Here is a 12,464-nt window from a genome sequence, read left to right on the forward strand (position 1 = left end):
CAGCACCTCTAGCACCCTTTTGTCTCCTGGGATGGCACAACAGAGAGGCTTGAGGGCACACCCATTGCCCTGACACTGGTCCTGAAATTAATTTGCTCCTCATATGAATTTCTACTCATCCACTGAAGCATGGTTGATTAAAACTAATAATACAGTCAGCTCTCCATCACCAGCTGGGAGCATCTCCAGCCTCCAGAGAGCCACACTACGGATGGGGAATGAGTTCAGGTCCACAAGTAAGAAATTTTTGTTCAAAAAGGAGTCAAAGCAATATGGCCCACAGGACCAAGCAATTGTTCCCATACAACACCCCCATTCCCAGGGAGGCCTGAACATTTCCTGCTTCTAGACCTGGACTCAAAAAGAGTAAAGTCACCTCGAGCCTTCTGGGCAGGCTGGCCTCCCACCACCCCAGGCTTTGGAGAAATGCCCATCAGTTGCTGAACAACCAAACGGTACTGAGGTCTTCCCACTCTCCCTAAACTCAGCAGTTGGCAAAAGCCCTTCGAGTTGATCCATTCCTCACCTGGAAGCAAGGCAGCCCCTTCAGGCACCCAGACAGACGTACGGACAGGCTCTTCCAAGGGACCTCTGCAGGTGCAAACAGAAAGGTCAGAATCAACGTTTTGCTCATCGTAAAAGCAGAAAGTAAATCAAGTTGGCTGAAACACCTCGCCAAGAAAACAACCCCAAAAGGGCATGTAAGGCCAGCTGCCCTCCTGTACAGGGCAGACCATAGCTTTTTTTTTCCCCCTCTCTGAAACAACTCATGTGTCAGTCTGTCCTTGTTTTGACCCATATATGGTTTTTCACACCTTGGCAGCACAGATTACATCTGAGCAAGAGTTGAAGTAGCTGAGGTTTACTTGGAAGAGAAGCTACTTGTTTTAAATCACTGTAGAGCTGGTGAAAGGCACTGACGTAAGGGCTGCAGGTAACAAAGTCCCTTTCAGAGCTTGACCAGACGCCCTTCTGCCTCTCATGCTTAAAAGGTCTCTTCTTCCCAAGCCTCCACTGCCGCTCAGGCACACGGTGAGTCACTCCCACAGCACTGGCTTTGCCATGCAATCATCAAGAAGCACCAAAGCAAAGATGGGATGCACTAAACACACAGCCATTGTGGAAAAACAGTCAGGGTGGGACAGCCCAAACCCTACCTCCATCTCCAGCCCTGGTTTCCTTTTTGGGTGCCTCCAAAGACACCCAATTAAAAAAAAACCCACAAGTTTTCTAAGTTACCACAAGCTGCTTTCAACTAGCTGTCTTTCACACTTCCAGCTTATTGATATTTGAGCCTATTTGGCGTTTTCTATTTCCTTTCATCTCAGTCTTGGAGAAGAAATGAGCAAGTTCAAAAAATACTAGTGATGATTAATGAAAGGTCCACCTCTGCCTGCCCCAGCTCTCACAGCCCACCATGCTCCTGGTTATACCAGGTTACCTCCAGCTCCTCCTAACTGCATCCTCACCCCTATTTTCCTGAGATTAGCCAAGGATTAAGTCATTAAAGAGAAGAAGGAGAGACATATCTAGCCACTCATAAACATGATTTTTTTTAAGGAAACCAGGCTTCATTAGACCCACCATCAGCTGTCTTTGCTCAGGAGAACCGGGTCTGGCAGGGCAGCAGCTCTGCACTCCTGGTCCGCAGTGATGGAAGGGGAGCAGAACAGCAGCAGTTGCTTCAGACCCACACCAAAGGATAAGAAGCACAGAAAAATTTGCTGAGGACCTGCCCACACAGACACTGGATATTCTTTTCACATTTGCCATGACAAAAAATTTGCGTTAACATTTTTGCAAGCACTGTAAGCCCGTATCAAGTATCAGCAAAGAGGCAGACAGGTGTCCTGACCACAGAGGAGACAGCATATGCAAACAGTTTGGAATTTATTATTATTATTTTTTAAAGGGAGAAACAAATCCCAGAGATTTTTCTGTGCATGATACATTTTCTGCTCCCTGTTTGATGTTGCTTTCAGACTTCAGACTTCAAATAGCTAACGCTAACCTATGCCTCGAGCCTGCTTTAAACTAATGGCCCTTATGTGACCAGAAATGAACGCATGGTGAATCACTTATGCCACACACAGTGGGGGTGATGAGCGGTGGCCCATGTCTCCTGATGGCTGCAAGGACATGAATAAGTAGGGGAAAAGGAGAACCCAGTTCTCTCTGCATCACAGCCAGATAACTCAGCATAGAGCCTTTGCATTTTTTGGAGCTGGAAAACACAAACTCCAGGACAACAGCCCAACCACAAGCAGTCAGAGAGAATAACCTAACCACTAGCATTTTCTGCAAAGTATGTAGAGAGAGAGAGAGAGAGATAATCTGCATAGGCTGCACTTCCACTTTCGCTTGCTTGCCTTTGGGAGATGCTTAAGAGGAGCTGCATTTTAATTAGTAGCCCCAACCAAGGGAATCTGATCTTGACAATAACAGAAGGAGAGCAAGCCAAAGTTACAGACTTCAGGGTATGTGGGTCCCAGCCCTTCACTTCTTTGCTGACATTACTGCTTCCAGGAATTAAATCAAAACCCCACTTAACTTCACAGAGGTTGCAATTGCGTCTAAAGCACTGCCTAAGCCTCAGCTGTAATAAACAGACATAGCTCCACTGAAATCCAAGGAGTTATTCTGATTTTTTCTGGTTACAGATCTACAGACCCATAAACATTATAGCTCATGCAACCTCCAGCTAAGTATCTTCTAATGGAAGACCATTACCCTTGTCAGATGGATTGGGATAACTTCTTTAAAACACTCCTGAAGGCTCATTAGGACCATTGGGTTTTGGTGGTTATTTGAAGAATAAAACCCAGCAGTTATTAAACACTGGAAAAATGCATAATAACATTCTACAAACAAAGCTAGATATAACTATAGTTTGGGATTTTCTTTGGGAAATTGGTAAAATGGAGGGAGGAAAGAAAACAGAAAAATGAAACTGAGCTGTGCACACACACTGAGAAATCAAACGATACTTGACAGATAATGAATGAAAAAGAAACACAGGGAATAAGGAAGCGAAATCATGTAATTCTGTCCTCCTTTTGAGCCTTAATAAATTATATTTTGGGTATAATGCACAGATCAGATGTCATACACCCAAGGAAATACAGCTGCATTTCACTGGCTATCACTTGCTGTAATAGCTGATCTCAGGATTGACTCCTTTCCCTCAGCCTTCCTCACCTCCTTATAATAAACCACCCAGAGACAAGCCTGTACTGACTGTGCTCCCCAGGAGCAGAGCAGTGCTACTGTCTAGTTTTACAGACCTCTGCCCAGGGCTGGATGCTGCCAAACCACTACATCTATGCCATGGACCTACTGTTGTCTTCTTTAAACCATCTCACCAAATGAACTAGTTCCCTTAGGCAAAAGGCCGCTCTATCAGCTGTAAACAAACTCCTGTTCAGATTGTTGCATTGACACAGCTTTGTTGATAAAGGAAAATCCTGGTTTGTTTAGTTTTTTTTCCTTTTTTCTGGCAAAATTATAGTGCCAAGCACGAATTATAAACCAAGCCTGAAGCAGGGAGAGGTGGAATAGTCTCGCTTAACATTTTGCAGAAAATCCACAAGCATCCCAGGCCCTGCTATGGGATTCAGGTGCTGATTACAAAGAGCCACCAGCACAAAGTCCCTTTCAGCAGCTCCTCAACCTGTGAGCCTTCTGAAGGGGCCGCACCTCTGACCAGCATCACTACCTGGGTCAGCCAGATGGAGGGGTGGTGGAGAACGTTCCAGCTATTTCCTTGTCTGATTTTCATTTCATTCATTCATCACTCAAGCCAGGGAAATGCTCTGATACACACGTCTGGGTGCCTCTCTCTTCAAACACAGATTCGTAAGCCAGCACAAGTTACGCAAGGCAGAGGCACCGCCAGGTCCTGTGCTAAGGATGTAGCAAGGGCACTGTGGTGCCAGCCTGTATCTCACAGGCACTGGGCTGTAGGATGGCAGCAGATAAGAGTCACATGTCCGAGCTGCTATTCTGGGCTGGCATGTCACCACACTTACAGGTATGGCTGTCACACCCACACAGGTGCCTGCACTGACCACAGCTCTCTACTGGCTCAACAAGGGAAAGGGTAGAAAGGAACACAGTCACCCACCCACCCACCCTCACTGTGTGCACAGGGCTGGTGGGAGACAGGGATATTTAGAACCCACCAGAGTGCAGTCCCTCCTGCTCCTCCAGCCCTGAATGCAGCCTTAAAAATCCATAGCTCCAAATAGCTAGCCCACATGCTGCTACTCCAGTTCAGTGGGGAGAGGATGAGCTCAATTTTGCAATCAAATAGGAAGGGACAAAAAAAAAAAAATAGTAGTAGTTTTTAGTAAAATCAAAAAGACACGCCCCATTCAAATAAAAAATAAAACAGAAGAAGTGAGCAAGAGAAACAGTCTCCTCTATTGCTTCAGTGGCTGTGAGTTGCTCCCAGTTGCAACCAAAGCCAAGGTAGCTCAGGTGCAGGAGGAAAGTCATCACAGTTTGCCAGCATCACACTCCGTGGTACTGTCCTCCTGTCCCAAAGTGCTACTGAACTGTGAGAGCAGCTCCTCTGAGAGAGGATGCTTAGAAATGCTGCTCACGGCTCCCCACCATCGTTTGCTGAACTCCAGGGACAGCAGATCTGGGACAACAATCACACACGTTCCTTTTGCACTGCAAATCAAGTCAAACCACAAGCACGAGGAGCATCCAGGGGCACAGCACATCCAGTACCCAAGTAGGAAGGGGCTGCCAGCCCCACACCCAAGCCCCTGCCACACGCAGTGGGCAGGTTTGCTCCCTGCCTGACAATGACTTTCTTTTCATCAGCCGATGCAGGAGCTTCCCAGAGAGACCCAAGAGAAAGTCAGGCACAGCTCAAATAAGCACCTGGATCTACAAACAACAGATTAAATTCTCAAGCTACAAAACTATGTTTTAGCAAAAGTGCAATTGAACTCCATGTACTTGTTACATTTCTAAATATACTCTGGTTGTCAAGACAACAAAGAGACTGATGGATCTCTAAAGTGTACTGTATGTATTTAATTGTCAGCATTTCAAACTGACTCAAGGAGGGAAAAAAATGCTGCGTGATAAGTCTAATTGTCATGGTTACCACTGGCTAACCCCACAATAAAAATATATATATTCTGGCTAAATGTGCCAAGCCATGTGAGGAGCAGATGGGAGACATTCTCATTACTGCAACAGCCTCCACTGGAAAACTAAACTTGAGGAAAGATGCGAGAGACTTTACAGAGATCTCAGACACAACAGACACTGTGGGCTGCATCTTCCCAGTCGTTTGGCAGCAGTTGCTCAGGCTTTTCCGCTGTGCTTATTCACCCCATGGGTGTTGGGACAACCCGTGGGGCTGGGGCTGCATAGCTTGAGAGCATTCTGTTTTGGGGATCTCATCCCTCACTGCAGAAAGCCTGAGATGTGAGATGTTACTCCTCAAAAGCCTCTGACAACATCTGATGTGCAGCTGCCTGGGTTTTGCACTCCCACCCTCACCTGCTTGCTCTCCTCCCTCCAGGGGGCTGTATCCAAGCCAGCAGGCATGGCTCACACCATTAACAGCTAAAGCAAGGGTATGTCCAGGCTTGGGGATGAGAAACAAGAGGAAACAAACAGTCGGCCAATACTGCAAATACACCAGCCCGAAGCTGAGCTGGAAAACACCATGGACCCCCAGCAAGCCTCTGCAACCCATCTGACAAGCATGAGTCAGCAGTGTGAAGAGCCCCACTATTCATAAGGTCCCTTCTGAAAGAGATGTTGTCCAAAAAATGCCTCAAACATTGGCTATTTACATGAAGACCTCCACAACAACATCTGGGTTATCTACCTGCATATACAATGATTATGGCTTTTCTTCACTGATCAAAACTCATCCATCTATACTCAGTTCCCACTTTCCTTTCATTAAATCGAAGTCTAAGTTGCAGGAGAAAGGCACCAGTGTCATCCAGGTATGAGAAGCAATGGAAAACAACTTAAGTTCACTTGGTGAGCACTGACTTAAAAGCTGGACTCAAATGATCCTCTTGGGGGTCCCTTCCAGTTCAGAAGATCCTGTGATTTCAGTGAATGGGCAGGTTTTCAATTAGTCTGAAGCTTCCCCAACATTTTTGACAGAATACACCTCAAAGCCGAATCACACTTAAAAATCTCCCCCGAACTGTTGCACTCCTTCATACAGATGAAAGCTCTGCAACTTTCCTGTCAGACACTTTCATGGAAACCATAAGGCATTGCCTAAAACCATATCCAGGATAGTCATGAAATAAAGTCTGTTTGGAAAACACTGCTTAAGAGAAACACCACTTCCCAGGCGCCTCAAGCAACCCATTTGAGTTTGTGATATTTTCCTTGGAGCCTGCCCCTGCTCATCACTAAGATGAACAATTTCTGAATTCCAAATATGAGATTCTCCATGATGTAAAATGAACTTTCATGCCTACCAATACAGTCACTGTGTGGTTCACCTTGCCTACTGCTTCACAGAGTGGTCTGCACACGGAGATGGGCAGCAAACGTCAAAACAGAAGTAGCACAGAAGGGTTATTTCCGGGGCTTGTGTGAGAATTACTTCAAATACTACTTAAGTTAGGAAGTAAAAAGGAGTCTTTGGCATGAAGAAGACTATGGTCTAATGAAAGTCAAAGGTACTTAAAGGCAACTGTTTTTTTACAAGTATTTGGGTACACCCAAACCAACGCAGCATCAGCATTTTGTCCCTAGATGCCCAAGTAATTTTGAAACTAAGCATTACCCATAAGGAACTTCAAAGAGATAATAGTCCTCCTGAAAGCTGTATCCAGAGCTTAACTGAGCTGAAATCCCAAACAACCAAAAGCTTAAAATCATGCTCCTATTTCAACACCATACAGGTACAGGAACCTAACTTTGGTTTTCCTGTTACTGAAAGTGCTCGCCTAGGGCACCAGGTTTTTACAGTTATGGCTTTGGGACAATTATTACATTCTGTTCTAATAAAGTACGTGCTCTCTGGAGCAAACTCCCAAGAATGACTCCTCTGGTTTGGCACAAATGGACTCATTTGGTTTAGATAAAAGGATGTTCCCTTGCATCATTTTCATTTGATTTTTCTTTGTAAGATAGAGAAACAGTTAATTTTGCTAAATGAGTGCTCTGTTGCCATGACTTCACTGCAGACAAACACAAAGCCATCAAGCTCCTTTTCCTTGGGCAGTTTTTTTTTAAACAGGTATTTGATCATTCTCTTGCTTCTTTTCTCAACATCTGGATTCTCAGTAATATCCTGCAGTCAGATACATAACGGCTATACCTACTCAGTAAATTATGGAGATATTCCTGCACATATTCATCCCCCCACAATCCACCTCTGCCAGCTGTGCCAATGCACCCTCTTATGACTCCATATGCAGGGCAGTGCAGTCTGCATAAGCAGGCAGCAAATCTCTCCAAATGAAACCCTAAATTTATGGGATTAGTCCTTGAAAGTCATAATTCTCATGCTCCCACCAAAGACCAAGGATAGCTCCATCCTAGTCACTGCCAAGCCAGACTGTTGCCCAGGATTTTGCCCCAGTCTAAAACCAGAAGCTTGAAGTCCTTCTCACTGTCTCAGTTTCTCTGGTGGATGAAAAGGGCTGCATGTACGTGCCACCTGCCTCTGTGGGGTGTTACAATATTGGCTGAGTTAATATCCATGGAGTACACTGGGGATTAAGAGTATTATAGACTTTACTGAGGGAGAGGGTTTTTTCTTTTTTCTTTTTTAATGTTTGCATTGAATAGACAGACTAAGTAGAAACAGCATTTGTAGCCTGCAGCCATTATCCTAGTAAATGGCTTATTACAGCATGCAGCCTACCAGCTCACCTCCAACCAGTCTCGTTTAAACGCATGTAGGTGGAAGTGTTGCTCATTCTAGAGAACTTTCTTTTTCACTGTCTCTGTCTGATGGTGATTCTGGATAGCTGGGCTCACAAGACAGGGCTTAGGATATAAATACTTCAGTATGAGCTTGTTGTTCAGTACCTATTTAGGGTAATCACAGAACAATTAATTACTTCCCATCTAAGACTAATTCCTGTCTCTTCCAAAAAGACTGAAGGGGGGTGAGTTTTGTCTCAAGACTTTCAATTTTCTGATGAGTCACAGCAGACACACTACAATAAGCTCAATACTTCAATCATACTGTTTCTTATCCAGATATATTCAATACATTACTAAGATGTGGAGTGTGCTATTTTAAGGGCTGATTTCAGGCATTGTATGCATAAATGCTTTCTCATCTGAAGACATGCTTTCTCCTGGATGAGACAGATGTACCTCCTACACCACCATGCCTTCTCTCCCCCCCCCAAAATCATATAGGTAAATAAATACTGCAAAAGTAGAAAGTGAAGAATTGCACACTTGGTGCACTGATTTTTACAACACACAGCCCTTCAGTACATACCCCTCTCTCCCACTTCACTAGTTCATTCCCTGCCCTTTGGCAATAAAATAACTTATGTGACAGCAGCATCTGACAAGAAGAAAACACTCACAGACTGCACGGGTTGCAACAAGTCCACAGCGTCTTGTTTTCTTCATTCTAGGGCCAAGAATCATACATTTATTGTTCTGCCCCAAGGAGCAACTCTGCATCCCTGTACGAACCCTCAGTTGTCCCCAGTTCCCACGCCACCCACTCACAAGCTCCCAAGCTCTATCAAGCAAGCAGGAGACTCTTCGCCCAACCTCCAAGCAGCAACGCAGATTATGGGGACCAGCAGGTGCCCCTTTTGTCCTCATTATTTACTTAACTGAACAGACTTAGATATAATTTATTGTGTCAATTGGGCAATTGATCCCAGCTGGGTCATTTGAGTCTAGAACAGGTTGCACTCAGCATCAGCCTGACCACAGCGAGCTGAGGAAACTGCCTCACCCAAGCAGACCATCAAGAGCAGAGCAACGGTAGCAATGGTCACATCTCCATGGACCACGCACATGCCTAGGTTCTCAGAAGCAATGCAATTAAAAGCTCCCAGACACGAATAGCTGCCTAAAAATCATGTGGCTATGATGACAAATAGGTTAACTACCATGTTTGAGTGACAGAGACTAGGTACAAATGACAGACAGCTGGGCTCTTGTTTTTAGAGTTGCTAGTGTGCCATCAAGGACATCTGCTGCTCTAAGAGGAGACTGCACAGACACCACCTCAAGACTACCCTTGTGCTAATTGCTAACAGCAGTTTTCCCCCTGGCACAACTGGACTATGCAAGCAGTTTCTATGCAAACAGCAGCAGTGCCAGTTTCTGCCAAGCCCATGCTAATTGCAAGTGATTCCAGCTCAAATGCTCTTAAGTCAGAAAGTATTTAGGTGACGTGTAACCGAGGTCTCACATTTGGCTCACCAGCTCTCCTGTGGTGAACGAACCTACAGTCAGCTATGAAGATCTGTCACTGTCTCTTTTCTTTCTTCCACCTCGGAAAAACTTTCACGTAAATTCTAATTTTAAGCCAACAAAAAATGCAGAACGTTTTCGATCCTCACAATGCCCTCAGCCGGTCAGTGTAATTGAACTGTCAAAGCAACACAGAGGACATGGCCACTGATATTCCATTAAAGGCAACAGATCCTCCAAGGATCAATGTCTCATCTATCACATTTATCTCAAAACTTGAGGGGACCATAGGAATGCTCAACTACTTTCACAAACTCTGTGGAAACAGAAAGGGCAAGTGGGGGAGGATCATTTCACATGCCTAAGCCCAGCTTGGAAGGACCAAGGAAAAGAACAGACTGAGCTGGGTTTTAAGTTTAAAATATGGTAAATCTCCTCTTGAGTAGGCTCAGTGAGGTCACTAAGGTGAGAATATTCACCCAAATTTTACTGGCTTCCATTAAACACACTATTATCTCAGTCTAGGTGTTTATGGGATAGCCACTAGGCTCCACAAGATCTACAAAGACATTCACTTAGACATGCAGGTGACAGAGCAACACAACTCTTATGTTATCCTTGTGGGTCCTGTCATGGTCCCAGCAGAGACCATGAGCTGGTGGCCTTGGCTGTGCTGCAAAAGGTGTCTGTGGAGTCAGTGCCCCAAAACCAGTGCAAGCAACTTTCTTAAAGTTAGTGGTATGAATAAAGAGAAAATACAGGACACGCAAAAAAAAAAAAGAAAACCCTCAGCTTTAAGTGGATCATAAATTGTCTTTTTCCTTTTGGAGAACAGTGCTGGTAGCATATGGGTCTGCAGCCTAAACAGACAGCTGATGAAATTCAGGCTCATCTCATATTCTTAAAACATGCAAGACCAGGATTCTCCCATGCCAGGCAGTTAAGTCCACGTGCCTTCCTAAAAAGCCATTTGGAAAGTTTCTAAATGCAGTAGGAGAAAAATAATCCTGCTTGGTCCACGTCTGTGTCTCCCTCTCCTCTCATTAGCACATGGGGAGAAGGTTGGCTTAGAGCAATACAACATTTCAATTTGAATATGAATCACTCCTCTGGTGAGAAAACAAAACAGAAGCCCATTTCACATCAGCCTTATCTGAAGATATAATGAAACCCGACATATCTAACAGGAGCAATGGAAGTAAAACATGGAGAAAATACTGGCTCAGACAAACAACAACACTTTCCATTTGAGATGATCCCAAAGTGCTTTACAAACTGATAGAGGCAGGAATAATTTCATCTGCCACTGAAACGTGGCTATGTCTGGGTGGGTACTCAGCTCAGCACCACACTGTAGTTCATGATGGAGGGAAGAACTGTGTGAGAGTTCAGGACAACATGATCCTTCAGTGGGAACTGGACCACTCTCCTGGAAAGTGGAAGTTAAGTTTAATTTTGATTCATATGATTCAAAATGCCACTATGTGGGCTGAGCACCAGAACACCACAAGCACGTGATGTTGTACTTAAAAAAGTGACCAGCTGTAAAAAAGACGGAAATCCAACTCACGTATGCTGGTACTCTCCAGCTTCTGGTTCAAAAGGTTACGGAAAACAGCGGCAAGGTAGAGGATTAAAATTTCTGAACCTGTCTGGGGATTACAAATTAATTTCTTATCCTCAACAGGGCTGAAGGATCATGATTTCCTGCTCCTGGTTCAGCTGCTATCTCCAGATAGAGTTCAGGGCAAATCATTTCTCCTCTCCCCAGCTCCCATCCAGCAGGTACAGTGATACTCAGCCACTATCAGGAACAGTTCAGAAGAAAGCACAGCTCTACCATTTAACACTGCTATTGAATGTCAGTCTTGTGCATCACCAGCTTCACCAAAACATAGACAGAAACACCATTTTCACCCTCACTCTTTTTCCACATTCATTCTTCACATCCACCTGCTGTGACTGTGGGCCATCTCACTGGAGATAGTCATGACCTGTTGTTACAGAGTTGGTCAACTGAGACTTGTTCCAAAAATCAGGCTTTTCTTGTGCTACTGAAACATCAACATACAAATACATAAATCCTTCAGGGTAGAGGCCCTGAGCAAGTGATCTGCACATTTCCAGAGCTAAATGTTTACTTCTCTTCCTGGCAGCATCTGGGTGCTTGCAGACTATTTATCTGCATCTTGGAAACAGCTCTTTAGTCCTACAAACACATCAACAATTCACCTTGACTCAAAAGAATGGTTTTCCAAGCTCTGAGGAAACAATGAACAAAATCATCATCTTTTTCTTATTTTTTGCCAAATGTCTGTTAAAGTTTTTCTGAAAGGAGTTTACTTAATCTTTTCCCACATTACATTATATATACAGCTGCTATTCCAGAAACAAAACAAAACAAAACTTGGTGCACAAATGCAAACAAATCTGGGTTTGGCCTGATCTGCCTAAACCAAAAGCCAACTTCCTCTCCTACTGGCTCAAGAACAGAGACCCAAAGCCAGCAAGTTCCTAACATTTCTGAGAGGCTGACTTTTGGATAGGTTTGTGCAAGCTTATCTTCAGTGCCTTGAGACTGCATGAAAATTCAAGGGAAAATGCCCTTAGAATGAACATGGATTTGAACACCAATTTGGACAACTACTACAAAGCCATTTTATTCTGTAGAAGTGACATCTCTCCAATCACACAGTCACGTTCTTGCCAGTTGGAGACTCATCCCCATCTTGGTTTAAAGAGACCTAATTAATTTGGTTTTCCTGGGAGAAGGGAAAAAAAAAATCAACAAGCCAATAAACAAGAAAGGAAAATTACAATGAGCTGAACATCGCATGCAGGTAAAGTGAATTGCCAGGGAATTCATCTAAAAATTCATCACTGATTCATCAAACAAATCACTGAGATGTCTTAAGAACAAGCTATCAAGAGAAGTCACTCTTCCTCTCCACCTTTTATTATTAGTTACTGCTGGAAGTGACCTTTTCTGCAAATCTCTAGACCATTTTGAAGTGCTAGAGACTTTAAGAAGTGAAAATTAGTTCTCAAAATGAACTAAACTGCTT

General features: G+C 44.2%; 1 protein-coding gene across 6 annotated transcripts in view; it reads right to left on the reverse strand.

The window, feature by feature from the left end:
* Nucleotides 1–12,464, reverse strand: part of LPP (LIM domain containing preferred translocation partner in lipoma) — a 325,524-nt gene that overhangs the window by 226,490 nt on the left and 86,570 nt on the right. For 4 of the 6 annotated variants that reach the window (XM_027685925.1, XM_027685928.1, XM_027685927.1 and 1 more), the window contains one exon: nucleotides 527–591. The exons of 1 other annotated variant lie outside the window; for it this stretch is intronic. The gene's annotated coding sequence lies outside the window, so the exon portion shown is untranslated. Of the gene's footprint in view, nucleotides 1–526; nucleotides 592–1,584; nucleotides 1,604–12,464 lie in introns of those variants that run through there. One more of the 6 variants, XM_027685930.1, reaches the window with a different exon arrangement.

Source organism: Neopelma chrysocephalum, unplaced genomic scaffold (assembly GCF_003984885.1).
Source record: "Neopelma chrysocephalum unplaced genomic scaffold, ASM398488v2 Primary Assembly neopelma1_69, whole genome shotgun sequence".
In the NCBI taxonomy this organism is placed as follows: domain Eukaryota; kingdom Metazoa; phylum Chordata; class Aves; order Passeriformes; family Pipridae; genus Neopelma; species Neopelma chrysocephalum.